The sequence below is a fragment of the Bufo bufo genome, chromosome 3 (genome assembly GCF_905171765.1).
Source record: "Bufo bufo chromosome 3, aBufBuf1.1, whole genome shotgun sequence".
Classification (NCBI taxonomy): Eukaryota; Metazoa; Chordata; class Amphibia; order Anura; family Bufonidae; genus Bufo; species Bufo bufo.
In genome coordinates this window covers 398,198,273-398,221,003 of record NC_053391.1, presented here as the reverse complement: position 1 = coordinate 398,221,003, position 22,731 = coordinate 398,198,273, and the positions used below count along the sequence as shown (strand labels likewise).

Sequence of the window (22,731 nt, the reverse complement as noted above, 5' to 3'; positions counted from 1 at the left end):
TCCCTCACTGATGACGCTCTGTCTCTTACCTCTGACGTATCGCGTTTCTTCCCTCGGACCGGCTCTCAGCATCCGACTCCCTGCAATGACCGCATCACATCGCGCTTTCATAGTGCGCATGCACCCGAACTTAGAAACATTCCAGATCACCTCCTCCTATATTATCACTTACGATATATCTTCTATTTCCACTATGCCTGCGTCCCTACTTAGAAGAATGTCTGCTACTTGCCGGCTCTCTGGTTATTGTTTTTTATTTGTATGTGTTACTAAGCCTCATTATTTCTATTCTATAAATTATACTTTGTCATCTGTATTATATATGTCACGACCGCTATCCCAGCAGCAGTCGTGTCTCACCAGACGGAGGGGAAGGGGGACCCTTATCTACGGATGGGAAATAGAACGGCCACCCCTGACTAACCCTAAGCTGGCACCTGTCTGCCCTGATACCCTAGACGGGGTGTGAACCCGTGCGGCGAGCAGGATACCTAAACCCTCAGTCCCCCTAACAAGACTGGACTGGGGAAAGGCCGATGGGAGCGCTAGTCACCATCACTCACGTCTAGGAAAACAACAGTGGAAGACAGCAACAAACAAACAACAGCAGAGATAGACTTATCCAGTCACGAGCAGAGAAGGCGATCCCAAACACGACAGTCCACGCCGGACAAGAGCTCCACAGCAACACCATCAAACGATCTCCTTCAAAGGTCAGAGTAGCACTGGAAGTAAGGACTATATCTGGCAATGACTGCAAGTGAAACTGAAACTAATATAGTATCTGGGAGTGGCAGACAGGACTCACCTGAGAAGGATGCCTACAAACTCCCATTCAGGACAAAAAGGTTCACAAGGCAAAACCTGGATGACATACCCTGAACCATGGAGCAAACTCACAAGCTATCGCGAGTAGCAAGTCGCTGCGACCTTCTCCTCCCAGACCTGTCTGGATCAGTCACAGTCGTGACAATATATTACTTTATGGGAGAATTATATTTAGAACGCCTATTACTTTGATATACTGTCCTGTTCCACAATTCTATATAATTATATTTTTAGATTTTCTTTCCTTATTATATCCTTTGTGTCCAATTCTAGTGAATTATTTATTATTTTATATTACTTTATTAATTATTCATTCATTATCTATTTTATTTATTTTTTATATTTTTTTGTGTACGTGTTTTTATGTATATATTTATTTTTTATTTATTTATTATTTATTTTTTATTTTGTATTTCATTTTTTATTTATTATTCTAATTTTTTCTTCTTTACTTTTTTTAAGAAAAAATTATTTTCAAAGTGACTAATTTTATTTTCTATTGTTATACCCTTTAATTCTCCACATTACGTGTTTATTTTTATTTTTATTTATGCTTGTAACCCTTTTATTAGTGAATTCTCTCCTTTAGTTCCCCATTTACTAATCTATATTTTTTAATATTCTATATTATTTTATAGGCCAGTTCCATTTTTATTCTGTTTTATTTTTAATTTTTTAATTTTTAATTTTTATTTTTTTAATTTCTTTTAATATTTTTATTTTATTTATGTTATTTATTATTATTTTATTATTTCTTTTTTTTTTTTTACTTTTGATTTTGCTTCTTTATATTCTCACTATGGACGCTTCTTTCCTCATTTTATGTCTCCGGGGTCCTGTGTCTCGGTCATCCTTGATTGTCCGATTTTTGTTTTATTGCTCCTAACCTCCTCTCTTCTTTCTTTATCTTGCAGATGTTGTCTTGCCGACATGTCATGCCTTGTCCGCCCATCCTTTTCTGGTAAGTTGTCATGAACCATTTTTCCACTTGTTATCAATTTTATCTTTTTATACATATTTAAAATCTTATTGTTTTTTCTCTTATGGGAATGGGCCTGGCCACGGCTGTTATTGGGGGGCGGCGGACGACTCTCTTATAGCTCTATAACATAATGAACGACAAAGTAATAACATGGAATGTTCGCGGCTTAGGGGATAGAACAAAACGGGTTATAGTCTTCGACCTGATTATTCAACATCTCCCCGCAATAGTTGCTCTATTGGAAACACATGCATCACCAGAGATCCCAGAATATTTAATAAAGAAATGGGCGAGGCATCAGTTCCACTCCGGATTCTCGACATATTCCCGTGGGATTAGTGTATACGTCCACCAGAGCGTTGACTTTGTCCCACTGGATCAGTCGATTGACAGAGATGGGAGATTTGTTTTTCTCTATGCCCGATGGAATGGTAGGAAGTGTGTTCTAGCCTTTTTTTATATCCCCCCTCCATTCGCGATGACAGTTTCTAACCAGTTGACGATTTTTATGTATAATAGAGAGCGGTGCCCAGTACTAATATGCGGAGATTTTAACTGCGTACTAGACCCCGAGTTAGATAGAATATCTACTGTAGGGAAACATAACCAGGGAAAGCACTCCCTATTTCGAGGGTTTTGTGAGGAGATAGGGTTAAAAGATGTCTGGCGATGGCTGTATGGTAACAAGCAGGTGTTTTCCTGCCTCAGTAAAACATATAGTGCTATGTCCAGAACTGATATTGCCCTGGCCAATAGCTTGATGCTCGATTTAGCCTTAAAAATGAAATACGAGATCCATGGAATCTCGGATCATTCACCGATCCTATTAGTTATGAAGATCGGGCGACAATCTGCCATCGTTAGACCGTTTAGATTGAACAATCACTGGTTAACCATAATAAATGACACAGAGGGAATAAATAAGGAACTCGCACAGTTTTGGCAAGAAAACATTGGCACAACGCATATCCACTTTGTGTGGGATGCTATGAAGGCATATATACGTGGGTTATACTATGGCAAAATAAAAAAAAAGGAAAACAGAGTTCTTTAAAGAAGAAAAAAGTTTGGAAGAAAAGGTTGCATATTTGGAGGGTAGGATTAGAACAAACAACGATGAGAATATGCGGGCTAAGTTAAAATCTGCCAAGGACCACTATATAAATTTCATGAGGAAAAAAGCCCAGAATCAATTATTCTTCCAAGGTTATGAGCACTTTTGTGAAGGAGGTACCCCGGGTAAACTACTCGTCTCTATAATAACGAATCAAAAGGCCCCTCAAAAGATTAGACAAATTCTGACAGGTGACGGTCGGAAGCTGGAAAACGCAATGGAAATTGAAGGAGAATTCGTAAAACACTTCAATAATCTTTATCGCTCTGAGCTGGATGATACGGGGACTAGCATAGAAGATTTCCTGGAACAAATTAAGATCCCAGCATTGTCGGACTCCGATTCGGCTCTCCTGTGCTCCCCCATTTCCTTGGGGGAGCTACAGGAGGTTATAAAGGGAGTTCGGGGCTCCTCGGTTCCCGGGACAGACGGGCTTCCGTTTGGTATATATAAGAGCCATGCGGGGGTCCTTCTACCCGGGTTATTGCAAGTCCTGAATGAATCCAGCAATTGTGGAAAGTTACCCCCGTCTTTAATGGAGGCAATTATTACATTGATTTTGAAGAAGGGGAAGGATGGAAATAAAGTTGAGGCCTATCGACCTATATCTCTGCTCAACGCAGATTATAAGATAATTGCAAAAGCCCTTGCAAACAGGCTAAAAAAGGTAATAACTGGTCTAGTCCATACAGATCAGACAGGGTTTATCCCCGGGCGACAAATCCAGACCAACGTACGTAGGACCATTCTGAATGTCCAGATGGGGGGGGGGAGAGGATCGCTCCATAATTTCTTTGGACGCTGCCAAGGCATTCGACCGGGTGGAGTGGTCCTTTCTCTGGCGGATCATGTATAGGATGAACCTGGGCCAAAAATTTATTGGTTGGGTTAAAATGCTATACAATGGACCAGTGGCCAGAATTAATATTAATGGGGTGATTTCCCCTGCTGTCTGCCTACAGCGCGGGACACGGCAGGGTTGCCCACTTTCCCCACTCCTTTTCGCAATCTTTATGGAACCCCTTGCATGCAGGATCCGAGCTGAGCAGAGTATTGTGGGATTCGGGGGTAGGGGGGCGGAGGATAAGATCAGTTTATATGCGGACGACGTACTGCTCTATTTGAATGATGGATGGGGAAGTGTCCCACGCGTCATGCAAATAATAGAGGAGTTCGGTAAGGTCGCCGGGTATGAGATAAACTGGTCTAAATCCGTCTTCGTTCCCCTGAACCGTGTACCTCCTCAAAATGAACATAATAATTTATAATAATAAATTAAACATTACCCCCTTGGTTAATAAAGTAAGGGAGAAGGTTAGGGTCTGGCAAAAATTACCGCTTTCACAGGTTAACAGAATTGCATTGATCAAAATGATTTTATTGCCTTGGATATTATATGTGGTCAGTTCCTGTCCTGTCTGGATCGATGACAGTGTTTTCAATTAGATCGATAGGCTGATTAACAATCTGATATGGGGCAGGGAAAGGGTCCGCATCAAGTTACAATATCTGTGCTTGGCTGAAATAAATGGTGGCCTTGGCCTCCCCCACTTTCAAGGTTATTATCTGTGTTCACAGTTGCAGTGGTGCATTAACACGGGGGATGGTTCACTAATATCCTATATTGCTGGACAACAGCAACAGCCTATACAAAATATATTTAGCATACTGGAATCTGGATTTCTGGAACGTGAGGGACATACCTGCCCTATTGGCCTAATGTTACAGAAGGTGTGGAACAAAACAAAGGCTCTTATGCAGGTCACACATGCCTTGGAGTTTACCCCGCTATGGGATAATCCCTCGTTAACAGAGTTTTTAGCCCTAAATGAAAATAATTACTGGACCCGGAGAGGGATTATGTTGTTGGCACATATATGCACTAAGGGAAAAATGAAACCAATAGGGGAAATATTGCATGAGACACCAATCACCGCGTTAGAACACTATAGATACGCTCAATTAAAACATGCATTAGCATATACGCTTAATAAAACTTCTCAAATAACAGGCACTCAGCGACTGTTAGTTTTCTGCTATAACTCAGCAGGGAAAAAAGTTAGGGTTTCACAAATTTATAGGAGATTAATAGAGGAATTAAGTACTGTCACTAAATTTAAAAGTGTAGATAAATGGGAAGCAGATATAGGGGAATGTAACCCACTTCAATGGCGGGAAATATACCTAAATATTAAGAAGGCCTCCCTTTCAAGACAGCACCGTTTGACACAATTTAAAATAGTACATCGACTATATGTTACTCCGAGTCTTTTAGCTAAAATCTATGGTAAAAAGGGGAAATAATTCTGCTGCTTGAAATGCTCTTTCACTGCCGCAGGTCACGTTCAAATGCTGTGGGGCTGTCCGATTATTAAGATCTTTTGGCATAGCATATTTCAAGGGCTGGCGGCAATAACTGGAAATAGTCCCCCCTTAACTATTCAAGTAGCCATACTTGGACTTTTCCCACCCGAGTTCAAACATAAAACACCCAAAAGTGAGCAGATTTGCTGGTTGAAGGGACTTTTATTGGCCAAGATAATAATCCTCAGGAAATGGGTGAAGGATAGAGCCCCCACAATACAAGAGTGGCAAAGTTTAATGTCAAGAGTAAAAGAATTCGAGCTCATGAAATGTAGCGGGGAGAAATAACAGAAACAGATGTATAGTCGGGCTGGAACTGATGACCCATTACTATTTGATTTATAACCCCTAAACAATACCTATAATTGAAGTAACTCGAAAAAGGGATCTGATTTGTGTTGGTATAGGAGATACCCAGAATGAGGGCGTGAGTCGCCCGCCGCCCTTTGTGGCAGCCATGCCAGGCCAGGCATAGTGGGAAAGGAGGGGGGAGGAGGTCTGCTTGATATGGGAGATAGGAGATTGGCACCAATTTGGGGTGTCTTGGTCTTGATGTTCGAGTGTCTATGTTGCTATATGGTGTTGACCGATTAGGTCTTCAGTTTCTCGTTAGAACCCCGACAGTAAGCACACAAGTGGGGCTAGGCACCAAGAAATGTTTAAGGAAATGTACTTGTGCTATGTGCGACTTTTCTTGTCTATATATATTTTTACATTGCTTTTGCTCAAAGAAAATTAATAAAGATATTTATTATAAAAAATATATATATATATTCTTGTACTCCAGGGCACTTCCTTATTCAATCCTCTTTTTTTAATTTTACCATTATATTGCAGGGCAACCCAAAGTTGAATGAACATCTCCTCTGTCTGGGTGCCGGGGCCTAAAAATATCTGACAATGGCCTGTTCCAGTGGTGGGTGACGTGAAGCCTGATTCTCTGCTATGACATGAAGCCTGAATCTCTGCTTTGTGACCTCTCTCCTCTGTCTGGGTGCCGGAGCCTAAAAATATCTGACAGTGGCCTGTTCCAGTGGTGGGTGACATGAAGCCTGATTCTCTGCTATGACATGAAGCCTGATTCTCTGCTATGGGACCTCTCTCCTCTGTCTGGGTGCCGGGGCCTAAAAAATATCTGATAGTGGCCTGTTCCAGTGGTGGGTGACATGAAGCCTGATTCTTTGCTATGACATGAAGCCTGAATCTCTGCTATGGGGCCTCTCTCCTCTGTCTGAATGCCAGGGCCTAAAAACATCTGACAGTGGCCTGTTCCAGTGGTGGGTGACATGAAGCCTGATTCTCTGCTATGACATGAAGCCTGAATCTCTGCTATGGGGCCTCTCTCCTCTGTCTGGGTGCCGGGGCCTAAGAATATCTGACAGTGGCCTGTTCCAGTGGTGGGTGACATGAAGCCTGATTCCCTGCTATGACATGAAGCCTGAATCTCTGCTATGAGACCTCTCTCCTCTGTCTGGGTGCCGGGGCCTAAAAATATCTGACAGTGGCCTGTTCCAGTAGTGGGTGACATGAAGCCTGATTCTCTGCTATGACATGAAGCCTGAATCTCTGCTATGGGGTCTCTCTCCTCTGTCTGGGTGCCGGGGCCTAAAAATATATGACAGTGGCCTGTTCCAGTGGTGGGTGACATGAAGCCTTATTCTCTGCTATGACATGAAGCCTGATACTCTGCTATGGGACCTCTCTCCTCTGTCTGGGTGCCGGGGCCTAAATATCTCACAGAGGCCTGTTCCAGTGGTGGGTGACATGAAGCCTGATTCTATGCTTTGGGACCTCTCTCCAATTGATATTGGTTAATTATTATATATTTTTTTTATTCATTTCCCTATCCACATTTGTTTGCAGGGGATTTACCTACATTTTACTGCCTTTTGCAGCTCTCTAGCCCTTTCCTGGGCTATTTTACAGCCTTTTTAGTGCCGAAAAGTTCGGGTCCTCATTGACTTCAATGGGGTTCGGGTTCGGGACGAAGTTCGGGTCAAGTTCGGATCCCGAACCCGAACATTTTCAGGAAGTTCGGCCGAACTTCTTGAACCCGAACATCCAGGTGTTCGCTCAACTCTATCCCTGATGAATATAGAAAGTTGCTAGCTGTACTTAAAGGGAACCTGTCATGTGGATATTTGATTATAATCGAACTAATTATATACAATCATTAACTACTGAAAAGTACCTTAGATGTATTCACTTACTGGTGTGACAGATGGTTACCTCATAATATACACACAAAGATGCCACATGCCACATGCTAATGAGCTCCCCTGTCCACCTGCTGCTGATTCATATGGAAAAAAAAAAGTCAATCTGCAGCCGGTAGGCGGGGAGAGTCAGGAGCTCATAACTATTCATGACTCATCATTATCAGCTGGAGCTTTTCAATACAAGATGTTGGCAGATTGACTGGGTCAATTAAAGAAAGTGACCCAGCATTCTGCTAAGAGAATCAGTCATTTATTTATGTTGCCCTTAGTTAGGACACCATAAAACTGGTGACAGGTTCCCTTTAAAGAAGGAGAGCCGGTGCCTTCTCAAACAGCTGATCGGTAGGGGTCCAGGGTGTTGGACCACCACTTATCAGATACAGATGATAAATCCTGAGGATAGGTCATCAGTATGAAAATCTCGGAAAACCACTTTAAGTTTTATCACCACAACTGTGCCAGCCAAACAGTCTATGGGTACCAGGGAGCTCTCCTTTCTGTAATTTCAGATAGAGTCCGTAGGTTTTCAGGCATACATATTACAAAAAACTGTTTGCTGAAAGTAAATTAAGTTACACTCAGAGAGGCAGCCTTCAATAAATAGACACGCTGATGGAGAAGAGGTGGATGAGATTGCCCAATTAACATCCTTACGAACGGGGAAGCATAGAATACAGTGGCTATACAAGAGGGTGGCTGATTTGTGGCCTGAGAGGATCCATCCTGACAAATTATTGGCAGAAGGTTTCACTTTCAACCTGAAGATTAGTGATGAGCGGCAGGGGGAATATTCGAATTTGCGATATTTCGCGAATATAATTTTGCTTATATTCGTCATATATTCGCGAATTCGTGATTATTTTCTTGATTGCGAAAATCGGCAATGAAATATGCGCGTATTGCGTGTGCAATACAGGCGTGGGTCACTGTTGCTACATTTTTCAAGCTGCTAGAAGTTTCCTGAGACTGGAGAAAATGGTTGGCACGGAAGAGCATTACAATAGCTTTATATGCAGATAGAGTGCTCCAATATATTCGCGATTGCACAAATTGGCAATTAATGATGCACATATTTTTGCGCAATACATGCAACTTTACATTTTAGCAGGTCTGAATACAAATTACTGACGGGTGCACTAAGTATTGTTGTGAACTTGTGACATCATAGCACTATGTCTGTAGCATGTATGTATGGACAGCAGATAGCTACACTATATCACTATCTAACCTACAGTCGTGGCCAAAAGTTTTGAGAATTACATAAATATTAGAAATTGGAAAAGTTGCTGCTTAAGTTGTTATAATAGCAATTTGCATATACTCCAGAATGTTATGAAGAGTGATCAGATGAAGTGCATAGTCCTTCTTTGCCATGAAAATTAACTTAATCCCAAAAAAACCTTTCCACTGCATTTCATTGCTGTCATTAAAAGACCTGCTGAGATCATTTCAGTAATCGTCTTGTTAACTCAGGTGAGAATGTTGACGAGCACAAGGCTGGAGATCATTATGTCAGGCTGATTGGGTTAAAATGGCAGACTTGATATGTTAAAAGGAGGGTGATGCTTGAAATCATTGTTCTTCCATTGTTAACCATGGTGACCTACAAAGAAACGCGTGCAGCCATCATTGCGTTGCATAAAAATGGCTTCACAGGCAAGGATATTGTGGCTACCTAGATTGCACCTCAATCAACAATTTATAGGATCATCAAGAACTTCAAGGAAAGAGGTTCAATTCTTGTTAAGAAGGCTTCAGGGCGTCCAAGAAAGTCCAGCAAGTGCCAGGATCGTCTCCTAAAGAGGATTCAGCTGCGAGATCGGAGTGCCACCAGTGCAGAGCTTGCTCAGGAATGGCAGCAGGCAGGTGTGAGCGCATCTGCACACACAGTGAGGCGAAGACTTTTGGAAGATGGCCTGGTGTCAAGATGGGCAGCAAAGAAGCCACTTCTCTCCAAAAAAAACATCAGGGACAGATTGATCTTCTGCAGAAAGTATGGTGAATGGACTGCTGAGGAATGGGGCAAAGTCATATTCTCCGATGAAGCCTCTTTCCGATTGTTTGGGGCATCTGGAAAAAGGCTTGTCCGGAGAAGAAAAGGTGAGCGCTACCATCAGTCCTGTGTCATGCCAACAGTAAAGCATCCTGAGACCATTCATGTGTGGGGTTGCTTCTCATCCAAGGGAGTGGGCTCACTCACAATTTTGCCCCAAAACACAGCCATGAATAAAGAATGGTACCAAAACACCCTCCAACAGCAACTTCTTCCAACAATCCAACAACAGTTTGGTGAAGAACAATGCATTTTCCAGCACGATGGAGCACCGTGCCATAAGGCAAAAGTGATAACTAAGTGGCTCGGGGACCAAAACGTTGACATTTTGGGTCCATGGCCTGGAAACTCCCCAGATCTTAATCCCATTGAGAACTTGTGGTCAATCCTCAAGAGGCGGGTGGATAAACAAAAACCCACTAATCCTGACAAACTCCAAGAAGTGATTATGAAAGAATGGGTTGCTATCAGTCAGGAATTGGCCCAGAAGTTGATTGAAAGCATGCCCAGTCGAATTGCAGAGGTCCTGAAAAAGAAGGGCCAACACTGCAAATACTGACTCTTTACATAAATGTCATGTAATTGTCGATAAAAGCCTTTGAAACGTATGAAGTGCGTGTAATTATATTTCACTACATCACAGAAACAACTGAAACAAAGATCTAAGAGCAGTTTAGCAGCAAACTTTGTGAAAACTAATATTTGTGTCATTCTCAAAACTTTAGGCCACGACTGTACACTGACTATCTCCCACTAACTATCTGTATTATAAACAGTTGCAAGAAAAAGTATGTGAACGCTTTGGAATTATATGGATTTCTGCACAAATTGGTCATAAAATGTGATCTTATCTTTATCTAAGTCACAACAATAGACAATCACAGTCTGCTTAAACTAATAACACACAAATAATTAAATGTTACCATGTTTTTATTAAACACACCATGTAAACATTCACAGTGCAGGTAGAAAAAGTATGTGAACCCCTAGACTAATGACATCTCCAAGAGCTAATTGGAGTGAGGTGTCAGCCAACTGGAGTCCAATCAATGAGATGAGAATGGGGGTGTTGGTTACAGCTGCCCTGCCCTATAAAAAAACACACACCAGTTCTGGGTTTGCTTTTCACAAGAAGCATTGCCTGATGTGAATGATGTCTCGCACAAAAGAGCTCTCAGAAGACCTACGATTAAGAATGGTTGACTTGCATAAAGCTGGAAAGGGTTATAAAAGTATCTCCAAAAGCCTTGCTGTTCATCAGTCCACGGTAAGACAAATTGTCTATAAATGGAGACAGTTCAGCACTGCTGCTACTCTCCCTAGGAGTGGCCATCCTGTAAAGATGACTGCAAGAGCACAGCGCAGACTGCTCAATGAGGTGAAGAAGAATCCTAGAGTGTCAGCTAAAGACTTACAAAAGTATCTGGCATATGCTAACATCTCTGTTAGCGAATCTACGATATGTAAAACACTAAACAAGAATGGATTTCATGGGAGGATACTACAGAGGAAGCCACTGCTGTCCAAAAAAAACATTGCTGCATGTTTACAGTTTGCACAAGAGCACCTGGATGTTCCACAGCAGTACTGGCAAAATATTCTGTGGACAGATGAAACCAAAGTTGAGTTGTTTGGAAGAAACACACAACACTATGTGTGGAGAAAAAGAGGCACAGCACACCAACATCAAAACCTCATCCCAACTGTGAAGTATGGTGGTGGGGGCATCATGGTTTGGGGCTGCTTTGCTGCATCAGGGCCTGGACGGATTGCTATCATCAAAGGAAAAATGAATTCCCAAGTTTATCAAGACATTTTGCAGGAGAACTTAATGGGGTTGGCCACCATACGCATAAAAAAAAAAAAAAAAAAGGCCACCGATAATAACTAAAGCCAAGAGGTATTAGCATCATGAGAGATATACTGTGCATATATAATTTTTATAATGTGTTCAGCATAGCATGCTCATATTGATGAGAGTCTGTTTGGGTGGAGCAGCTCAAAGTGAAAGTAAAAATCCCAGCATGCATCACTGCAAGCATCTACAGAGGAGTGGTCACATGACATCCCTGGCCAACTGTGATACCATAGTAACAGCAGCACCTCAGGTGTCGCAGATAGAGAAGTGATTTTGACATCCAGGATATGGTCAAAAGGACATTTGTCTGGTTTATACATTACCAATATATATCGACACAAAACTAATAATATCAGGAGCAATATCATCTCAACTATTATCCTGATGTATTCCTCCTAAATACTGGACTACCAAACTGGCAACCACATAAGTGACTTTCACTTTCAATTTTTTTTTACCGTTTTTATTTTTATCTTTATTTTTAATTTTTACGCTTATTTTTATATTCTATGTCATGCAGATTTGAGACGCAGTCGGCCCCCAGGATGGTACGGACTGATTCTGGCCAGTGCACGGACACCAGCTTGTGCTCCCCCAGGAGGATCTGCCGCACATTTTCAGCGCCCATGATGCGCACGGTCCTAGGGTGACCACATTTCCAAACTGCCATTCAGGGACACCCGCCCCGGCCCCCCCGCACCCATGTCCACTCCCCAAAAAATATGATTTTTGATACTTTTTTTCAAAAATTAAGTCACTTAGTGACAGCGGCGTACTTTGTACTTACGCTGGCAAGTTCATTGCATCGAAGTTATGCTTGAGATTGCTATAAACATAACTGCCTGTGCATTGTTCAGTAATTTGTGATTGTGCCCTGCACACAATCACTGGCTACCTAAAACAGGTCATATTTTTAATGTGTTAGACATCTCTTAATCCCCTTTTATAGAGAGGGGGATCTGTGGATGACACTGCTATGGGGGGGATCTGTGGATGCCACATACCGTATATAGCATCTTATGCTATATGTGTCATCCCCAGATCCACCCCATGACAGTGTCATCCCCATTTCCCCCTCCATAACAGTGTCATCCACAGATCTCCCTCCCTATAACAGTGTCATCCACAGATCTCCCTCCCTATAACAGTGTCATCCACAGATCTCCCTCCCTATAACAGTGTCATCCACAGATCTCCCTCCCCGCCTCTCACAGGAGTGTACATATATAAAAAAAGCATATTTCACATGAACACTTACAGTTACTTGGCTTGGCCCTTGGGGATCTCGGACGCCACTTCAACACTTTGGCCGGGGGCTCGGCGGAGCTGATGTTGTGTTTTATCCTAATGAGAAAGATTTCATAATAAGGATTTGGAGAAGGGGCAGAGGGATAGCAGAGCAGGGAGAGGCTGGTGCTGCTACTAGGGGGTCATACCATGGGGGAGTAATAAAACCCACCATAATGCCCCCCAGTAGAAAGAATTCTCTTTATAATGTGCAAAACATACCCCCTTGTAATGCCCCCAGTTGAGCTAATGTCCCCCATAATGTGCCAGTATAAAATACCCCTATATAGTGCCCCAGTAAATGGCTCCATAGTGCTCCTCTCCCCCCTTCCTGCTAGTGCCCCCCATAATGTACCAGTATAAAATGCCCCATATATCGTGCCCCAGTAGATGCCCTCAGTGTCCCCCATAATTTGCAAGTATAAAATACCCCTTCTTAGTGCCCCCCGTAGATGACTCCATAGTACTCCTGTCTCCCCTTCTCCATAGTACCCACCATAATGTGTCCCAGTATAAAATGCTACTGTACAGAGCCCCCCATATAAAACACCCCTTCTTTGTGGCCTCAGTAGATGCCCCTATAGTGCCCACCAATAATGTGCCAGTAATAAGTGCCCTCAATAACGTGCCACTGCCAGTAACAAGAGCCCCCCAATGTGCCAGTAACAAGAGCCCCATCACGTGCCAGTAATAAGCCCCCATCACGTGCCAGTAATAAGCCCCCCATCACGTGCCAGTAATAAGCCCCCATCACGTGCCAGTAACAAGAGCCCCATCACGTGCCAGTAATAAGCCCCCCATCACGTGCCAGTAATAAGCCCCCCATCACGTGCCAGTAATAAGCCCCCCATCACGTGCCAGTAATAAGCCCCCCATCACGTGCCAGTAATAAGCCCCCCATCACGTGCCAGTAATAAGCCCCCCATCACGTGCCAGTAATAAGCCCCCCATCACGTGCCAGTAATAAGCCCCCCATCACGTGCCAGTAATAAGCCCCCCATCACGTGCCAGTAATAAGCCCCCCATCACGTGCCAGTAATAGGCCCCCCATCACGTGCCAGTAATAGGCCCCCCCATTACGTGCCAGTAATAGGCCCCCCCATTACGTGCCAGTAATAAGCCCCCCATTACGTGCCAGTAATAAGCCCCCCATTACGTGCCAGTAATAAGCCCCCCATTACGTGCCAGTAATAAGCCCCCCATTACGTGCCAGTAATAAGCCCCCCATTACGTGCCAGTAATAAGCCCCCAATTACGTGCCAGTAAGAAGCCCCCCATTACGTGCCAGTAATAAGCACCCCATTACGTGCCAGTAATAAGCCCCCCATTACGTGCCAGTAATAAGCCCCCCATTACGTGCCAGTAATAAGCCCCCCATTACGTGCCTGTAATAAGCCCCCCATTACGTGCCAGTATTAAGCCCCCCCATCACTTGCCAGTATTAAGCCCCCCATCATGTGCCAGTATTAAGTCCCCCCATCATCATGTGCCAGTATTAAGCCCCCCCATCATCATGTGCCAGTATTAAGCCCCCCCATCATGTGCCAGTATTAAGCCCCCCCATTGTAATAAGCCCCCCCATTGTAATAAGCCCCCCCATTGTAATAAGCCCCCCCATTGTAATAAGCCCACCCATTGTAATAAGTCCCCCCATTGTAATAAGCCCCCCCAATGCCAGTACCACTATTGTAAAAAAAAAAAAACAACAAAAAAAAACACTTATACTTACCTCAGTGTCAGCGATGCGATGCAGACTCTTCCTGTGTCCCGCGCTGTAAGGCTCGGGCGGTGCGATGACGTCATCGCCCCGCCTTCGCCGGCCTCTGATAGGCTGCCGGTCTAGTGCCTGCAGCCTATCAGAGGAAGGGGAAGGGACACGCCTCTCCCTCCCCTGCACCTCCGCTGGCACAGGCAGATTACTAAGGAGATGAGCGCAATGGAAGCGCTCATCTCCCTGTGCCCGGCGGCGGCTCACTTGGGGGGGCATTTTAGTTGGGGGGGCACAGCATGATGTAGGGGGGGCCGTGGCCCCCTCTGGCCCCCCCCTGGCGACGCCACTGACTGGCAGGCAGTTGATTCCGGGACTCTCTATTGTCCCGGTTTGAAGGCTCCCGGGACACGGGACAAAAACGTAAATTACGGGACGATCCCGGGCAAACCGGGACACGTGGTCACCCTACACGGTCCGGGTTCCAAACAGATACGTCTTGTAGATGTGTCCGTACTTTTTGCGCTTCACTTGCAGGATTTTACGTCTCTGTAGCACCTTGGTATGGAGGGGAGCCACTGTCACTTAGCCACTATCTTGGAGCTGTACTCCCTGGTCACCAGTGCCCTGTGCACCATAGTTCTGCCAGTCCTACTGCTGCTCACTGCAGTAAAGCTGTCGGAGTGGTACTGTTACAGCTGCAGAGACCCCGGCTGCCAGTACCCGCTGCCCCCTGGCACTATGGACTGCCTTTCTTTGGAGTAACCTTGTGATTGTGCTACAGATACATACATTCCTGCAACTGAAGCTCAAAGTACGGACACATCTACAAGACGCATTTGTTTGGAACCCCGACCGTGCGCATCATGGGCACTGAAAATGTGCGGCAGATCCTCCTGGGGGAGCACAAGCTGGTGTCCGTGCACTGGCCAGAATCAGTCCGTACCATCCTGGGGGCTGACTGCCTCTCCAATCTGCCTGACAGCCAGCACAAGCACATGAAGAAACACATATACACATGCAGTGGCATAACTAGAGGTCTATGGGCCCCATGGCAAACTTTGAATTGAGCCCACCCCCACCAAGCCCATATATATTCCCACTTTGACCTCTATATATCTTCAATTTCCCCCCTCTGTATATATATATATATATATATATATATATATATCCATTTTGCCCCCTCTGTATATATTTCATTTTGCCCCCTGTGTATATGGATGGCTGCCCTCTATAGGGTCCATGTACGCTATAGAGGGCCGCCAAATTCATGAACCCTATAGAGGGCAGCTGAATCCATGGACCCTATAAATGGAAGCTGAATTCAAGGACCCTATATAGGGTATCTATATCCATGGACCCTATATAGGGTAGCTATATCCATGGACCCTATGAATGAGCTCTGATTCCATGGATCCTACAGAGGACAGCAAAATCCATGGCAATTTTATTTGGGGAGCTAAATCTATGGACCAGTTCAAGCTATGGACCCTATAGAGAGCAGCTGAATTCATTGATCCTATGGATAACCACTGATTCCATGGACCCTACAAAGGGCAACTAATGATACCAACCATACAGAGGGCACCTGTGTAAATAGACTACTGTAAGAACTCTACAGAGGCCAGCTGAATCCAGGGAGCCCATAGAGGGCAACAAAACTTACAGACATCCATGGAACCTACAGAGGGCACCTCACGGGTTGGCGGAGCAGTGCACTGTACTCACTCAGTTCCTTCCCTGAATGGCCTTGCACAGGGTCGCGGGCTTGTGCTGGATCTACAGGGAGCATCGCTCTGTGCGCGGCAGACGGCGGATGCTGATGCGCCGGGGTGAGCCGGGCTCTCGGTTGTTTTTAGGGGAAGTTTTTAGGAGTTTTGCAAAAGGTTTTTAACCCCTTCATGACACAGCCATTTTTTCCATTTACCACTTTATGTGGTAATAACTTTAAAATGCTTTTACTTATCCAAGCCATTCGGAGATTCTTTTCTCGTCACATATTGTACTTCAAGACAGTGGTAAATTTGAGTCAAAATATTTCATTTTTTTACCCAAAAAAAATACCAAATTTACAAAAAATTAGCAATTTTCAAAATTTCAATTTATCTGCTTTTAAAATACCGTAGATAGTGATATCTCATATAATAGTTATTACTTTACATTTCTCATATGTCTACTTCTTGTTTGGATCATTTTGTAAATTACATTTCCTTTTTTTGGGACGTTAGAAGGCTTAGAAGTTTAGAAGAAATTCTTAACATTTTTTGGAAAATTTCCAAAACCCAATTTTTAAGGACCAGTTCTGGTCTGAAGTCACTTTGTAAGGCTTACATAAGAGAAACCACCCATAAATGGACCCATTTTAGAAACTACACCCCTCAAGGTATTCATAACTGATTTTACATACTTTGTTAACCCTTTTTCTGCTAACAAAGCAAGGGTTAACAGCCAAACAAAACTCAATATTTATTACCCTAAGGCCTCATGCACACGACCGTTGTTTGGGTCCGCATCCGTGCCGCAGTTTTTGCGGCTTGGATGTGGACCCATTCATATTAATGGGGCCGCAAAAGATGCAGACAGCACTCCGTGTGCCTTCCGCATCCGTTGCTCTGTTCCGTGACCCCGCAAAAAAAAATATAACATGTCCTATTCTTGTCCGTTTTGTGGACAAGGATAGGCATTTCTACAATGGGCTTCAGTTTTTTGCGGACTGCATGAGGCTTATTTCTGTAGTTTACAGAAACACCCCATATGTGGTCAGAAACTGCTGTGCGAGCACATGGCAGGACGCAGAAGGAAAGGAACGCCATATGGTTTTTGGAGGGCAGATTTCACTGGGATAATTTTAAGTTGCCGTATCACATTTGATGACCCCCTGATCCGCCCCTAGAGTAAAAAATCCAAAAAAAGACCCCATTTTAGAATCTACAGGATAAGTTGGCAGTTTAGTTGGTACTATTTTAGGGTATATATGATTTTTGGTTGCTTTATATTGCACTTTTTGTGAGGCAAGGAAACAAAAAATAGCTGTTTTGGCAACATTTTTATTTTTTGTTATTTACAATGTTCATCTGACAGGTTAGATCATGTGGTATTTTTATAGAGCAGGTTGTTACGGATTCGACAATACCAAATCTGACTTTTTTTGGTTGTTTTTTTCAGTTTTACATAATAAAGCATTTTTAAAAAAAAAATTTTTTGGGTTTCTCCTTATTCTGAAAGCCATAGTTAAATTTTTTTTTTTGGGCGACTTATGTAGGGCTCATTTTTTTTTGTATGAGATGGTTTGATTCGTACTATTTTGGGGGGAAAACGCCTTTTTGATCGCTTGGTAGTACAATTTTTGTGATGTAAGGTGACAAAAAATGGCTTTTTTTACACAGTTTTTATATATTTTTTTTACAGTGTTCACCTGAGGGGTTTTGGTAATGAGATATTTTTATAGAGATGGTTCTTACGGACGCGGCGATACCTAATATGTATACTTTTTAATTTTTTTATTTTACTTTAACAAAATAATAGCATTTTAGAAAAAAAAACATTTTGGTGTCTGCATAGTCTGAGAGCCATGTTTTATTTTTATTTTTTAGGCGATTGTCTCATGTAGGGGCAAATTTTTGGTGGAATGAGGTGACGGTTTAATTGGTACCATTTTAGCGTACTTTTTTGATTCCTTTTATTACCTTTTTTGTGAAGTGAGGTGGGCAAAATTTAAATTTTATCTTCGTTTTTCTTTTTTTTTATATATATGGCGTTCACCGTGCTGGAAAATTGCTGGAAAAGTAACATGACCCTTTCATAGATCAGGTTGTTACTGACGCGGTGATATCAAACATGCGTAGTGTATTTTATTTTTAAAATTTTTAATCAGTGATAAATGTGCAGCTATAAGAAGAAATTCATTTTTTTTATTTTTACTCTTTAAACTTAAAAAAAAAAAAATATTTGACCCAGACCCACTTCATGAAGATCCAGTGGGTCTGATGCCTATATGATACACTACAGTACATTATATAGTGTACTGTAGTGTATTTTGACTTTACACACAGGCTGAGCTACACCATGGCAAGCGGGAGGCTGTGAAGGCGTCCAGTTGCCATGGTAACCATCAGCCGCTGCCACAACAGAGCAGAGGCTGATAGGGGAGGGAGCGGCCCCCTCCCTCTGTAATCCCGTCAAGTATCGGGTGGTTGTGTTCTGCCAGATTCCTATACCTTGGCAGTGACGCGGCCGCACAGGAACCAGCTGGAGGAGGGTGTGTGCGGCGCTGCGCAAGCGCAGATCTACTGGATTAGCAAAAAGTCATTGCAGCGCCGCGGGAGAAGGACTTCATGCGCATGCGCAAAACTGTACACCGCGCATGCACACTTAGGGGTAGGTCGATTTTCTAGCAAAAAATGTTCCTTCAGATCTCCCTACCCTTGAGTGTACTATATTAGGCCCAGATTAGTTAAATTTGCCCTAAAGAAACAGTTTTCGGATGGCGTACTGTATATGTCACAGAAAACAACACACTATGGACACTAGATTAGGCCCAGATTATTGGAATTTTCCCTAAAGAAACAGTTTTCGGATTGCATACTGTATATGTCACAGAAAACAACACACTATGGACACTAGATTAGGCCCAGATTATTGGAATTTGCAATACAAACTCAGTTTTTCTGATGCAGAACAGTTTATGTCACAGAAACCCACAGAATATGGACAATATATTAGGCCCCGATTAGTTAAATTTACCCTAAAGAAACAGTTTTCAGATGGAGAACTGTAAATGTCACGGATGTGTATTACACGCACACACTACAAAGTCAGAAGTTGAAGACTGGCACCTGATTATTTAAATTTACGCAAAAGAACAGTTTTCGGATGGAGTACTGTAAATGTCACGGATGTGTATTAAACACACACTATAGACAATAAATGTGGCTCTGATTATTTGAATTTACGCAAAAAGACACAGTCTGCGGATGATGTACAGTATATGTCACTAATAGGTATTAAAGAAAAATACAGATGTAGTAGAGTTAACACTCCTAATTTATGAGACGTGTTATCTAAACTAAATGAGTTAAGCAAACACCTTCAATTGCTTTTCAATGGCTTTTGTCTCTAGATAACGCAATGAGTTAAGAAATTTGAGGTAAGAGCTTGAGTGCTAACCATGCTACATCTGTATCTTGCTGCTGTCAAACACACACAAAGTAGTCCTTAAAATGGCTTTGGGGTCTTTGAAAAGCTTTTGGTAGTAAAAACAGCAAATTTCTCTCCCTGCACTATCTGTCCCTTCCTCAGCACGGATGTCCCTGAGACGGATCAATTTAGCGCAGGTAAAAATATATTGCTGCTCTAAAACACACACACACACACAGTAGTCCTTAAAAGACTTTTGGGTCTTTGAAAAGCTTTCTTCGAATAATAACTGAGAATTTCGCTCGCTACACTGCCTTTCCCTTCCTACCCTCTGCTCTCCCTGACTATGACTGATCCGAGCACGTGTTATCGGGTGCTATATAGCTACAGTTGCAAGAAAAAGTATGTGAACCCTTTGAAATGATATGGATTTCTGCACAAATTGGTCCTAAAATGTGATCTGATCTTCATCTATGTCACAACAATAGACAATCACAGTCTGCTTAAACTAATAACACACAAAGAATTACATGTTACCATGTTTTTATTGAACACACCATGTAAACATTCACAGTGCAGGTGGAAAAAGTATGTGAACCCTTGGATTTAATAACTGGTTGAACCTCCTTTGGCAGCAATAACTTCAACCAAACGTTTCCTGTAGTTGCAGATCAGACGTGCACAACGGTCAGGAGTAATTCTTGACCATTCCTCTTTACTGTTTCAGTTCAGCAATATTCTTAGGATGTCTGGTGTGAATCGCTTTCTTGAGGTCATGCCATAGCATCTCAATTGGGTTGAGGTCTGGACTCTGACTGGGCCACTCCAGAAGGCGTATTTTCTTCTGTTTAAGCCATTCTGTTGTTGATTTACTTCTATACTTTGGGTCGTTGTCCTGTTGCAACACCCATCTTCTGTTGAGCTTCAGCTGGTGGACAGATGGCCTTAAGTTCTTCTGCAAAATGTCTTGATAAACTTGAGAATTCATTTTTCCTTCGATGATAGCAATCCGTCCAGGCCCTGACGCAGCAAAGCAGCCCCAAACCATGATGCCCCCATCAACATACTTCACAGTTGGGATGAGGTTTTGATGTTGGTGTGCTGTGCCTCTTTTTCTCCACACATAGTGTTGTGTGTTTCTCCCAAACAACTCAACTTTGGTTTAATCTGTCCACAGAATATTGTGCCAGTACTGCTGTGGAACATCCAGGTGCTCTTGTGCAAACTGTAAACGTGCAGCAGTGGCTTCCTCGGTGGTATCCTCCCATGAAATCCATTCTTGTTTAGTGTTTAACATATCGTAGATTCGCTAACAGGGATGCTAGCATATGCCAGAGACTTTTGTAAGTCTTTAGCTGACACTCTAGGATTCTTCTTCACCTCATTGAGCAGTCTGCGCTGTGCTTTTGCAGTCATCTTTACAGGACGGCCACTCCTAGAGAGAGTAGCAGCAGTGCTGAACTTTCTCCTTTTATAGACAATTTGTCTTACCGTGGACTGATGAACAGCAAGGCTTTTGGAGATACTTTTATAACCCTTTCCAGCTTTATGCAAGTCAACAATTCTTAATCGTAGGTCTTCTGAGAGCTCTTTTGTGCGAGGCATCATTCACATCAGGCAATACTTCTTGTGAAAAGCAAACCGGAACTGGTGTGTGTTTTTTATAGGGCAGGGCAGCTGTAACCAACACCTCCAATCTCATCTCATTGATTGGACTCCAGTTGGCTGACACCTCACTCCAATTAGCTCTTGGAGATGTCATTAGTCTAGGGGTTCACATACTTTTTCCACCTGCACTGTGAATGTTTACATGTTGTGTTCAATAAAAACATGGTAACATTTAATTATTTGTGTGTTATTAGTTTAAGCAGACTGTGATTGTCTATTGTTGTGACTTAAATGAAGATCAGATCACATTTTATGACCAATTTGTTCAGAAATCCATGTCATTCCAAAAGGTTCACATACTTTTTCTTGCAACTGTATATTCCGGCCAGCCAATTACTGTAATGCCAGCAGCCAACATGGCTTACTGCTTAGCAGCCGCAAAACGTGCGGGGAGGAGACTCGAGCATGGCTCTCGAGCACATGCGGTACTTGGCTGATTACCGCCATGCGCCGAGCATAGCGATGCTCGAGCCGAACAGATATTCGGCTGAGCATGCTCTTTCATCACTTTTGTTGTGGAAAGGTTTGCTTGGTATTTGTGGATTGACTAAATGTCCAATTTGTCACAGTTATAACTTTCCAGCATGCTGGAAACGCCGAACAGATCTGATGGACCCGATAGTGTAGAGGGCTCTAAAAAGCACTGTTGCAAGATCGTGCTTTTACAAAAAGATTTAGGTCCTTCAAAAAAAAATTTAAAATAGAAGATATTCACAGGTGGAAGAAACTTTCGTTTTTCAGTTATGTGATAGTGGTGAGTTCAGAAAAGGAATGAGTTTAGATTATCTGAGAATTATTGGTTATTATTTAAAAATATATCCCACCTAGAGGTGTAGTCTGAATAGAGATGGATTCAGGACTGTCATTTTTAAATGCTTGATCATTCGTAAGGATTGAATGCCAGATGTTATAATATACTGTATTTATGGATAGGCACATAAAGAAATTAAAGTTTACTAGTCTACAGAAATGTTCTAAAGATATTACTGGTATTGAATACAAAGATTGTTCTACCATTTTGCAGAATATAAATTCATTACAGAAGTACTGTATACACACAAAAAAATATGTAGTTATGATGCTCCCATAAAATACACAATTTTATTAATTCAATTAAAAATTATAAACATGTCGTAGTTTTATAAGCATGTTTGCCTCTAAGCATGTTTGCCTCTAAGCATGTTTGCCTCTAAGCATGTTTGCCGTGCTGCCACCAGAACTCCGGCCCGCCCCCATTATAGTCAACGGGGCCAGAGCTGTAGTCCGGGGGCACGCGTGCACTAGAGGCAGCACGGATCCGATAGGCTGATCACCTGCCGCAACAGCCTGCCGGAGTTCCTTGCCGCTAGTGTGAATCTAGCCTAAACATAATTAAATATACCAATATGCAGTACAGTAAGTAACAACGCAATAGAGTGCAGACAGTGACAAAGTTATTATTGTAAACACACTCCTGTAGCAGCCATGATCATACACAATTAAAGTGCTGGTTAAACCCTACATGTGGACGTCAC

At 42.7% G+C, this 22,731-nt stretch overlaps 1 protein-coding gene across 1 annotated transcript in view; it reads right to left on the bottom strand.

Annotated features, from left to right (window-relative positions):
• The window catches only part of CALN1 (calneuron 1), a 489,140-nt gene that overhangs the window by 428,693 nt on the left and 37,716 nt on the right, over window positions 1–22,731 (bottom strand). The window lies entirely within an intron of this gene.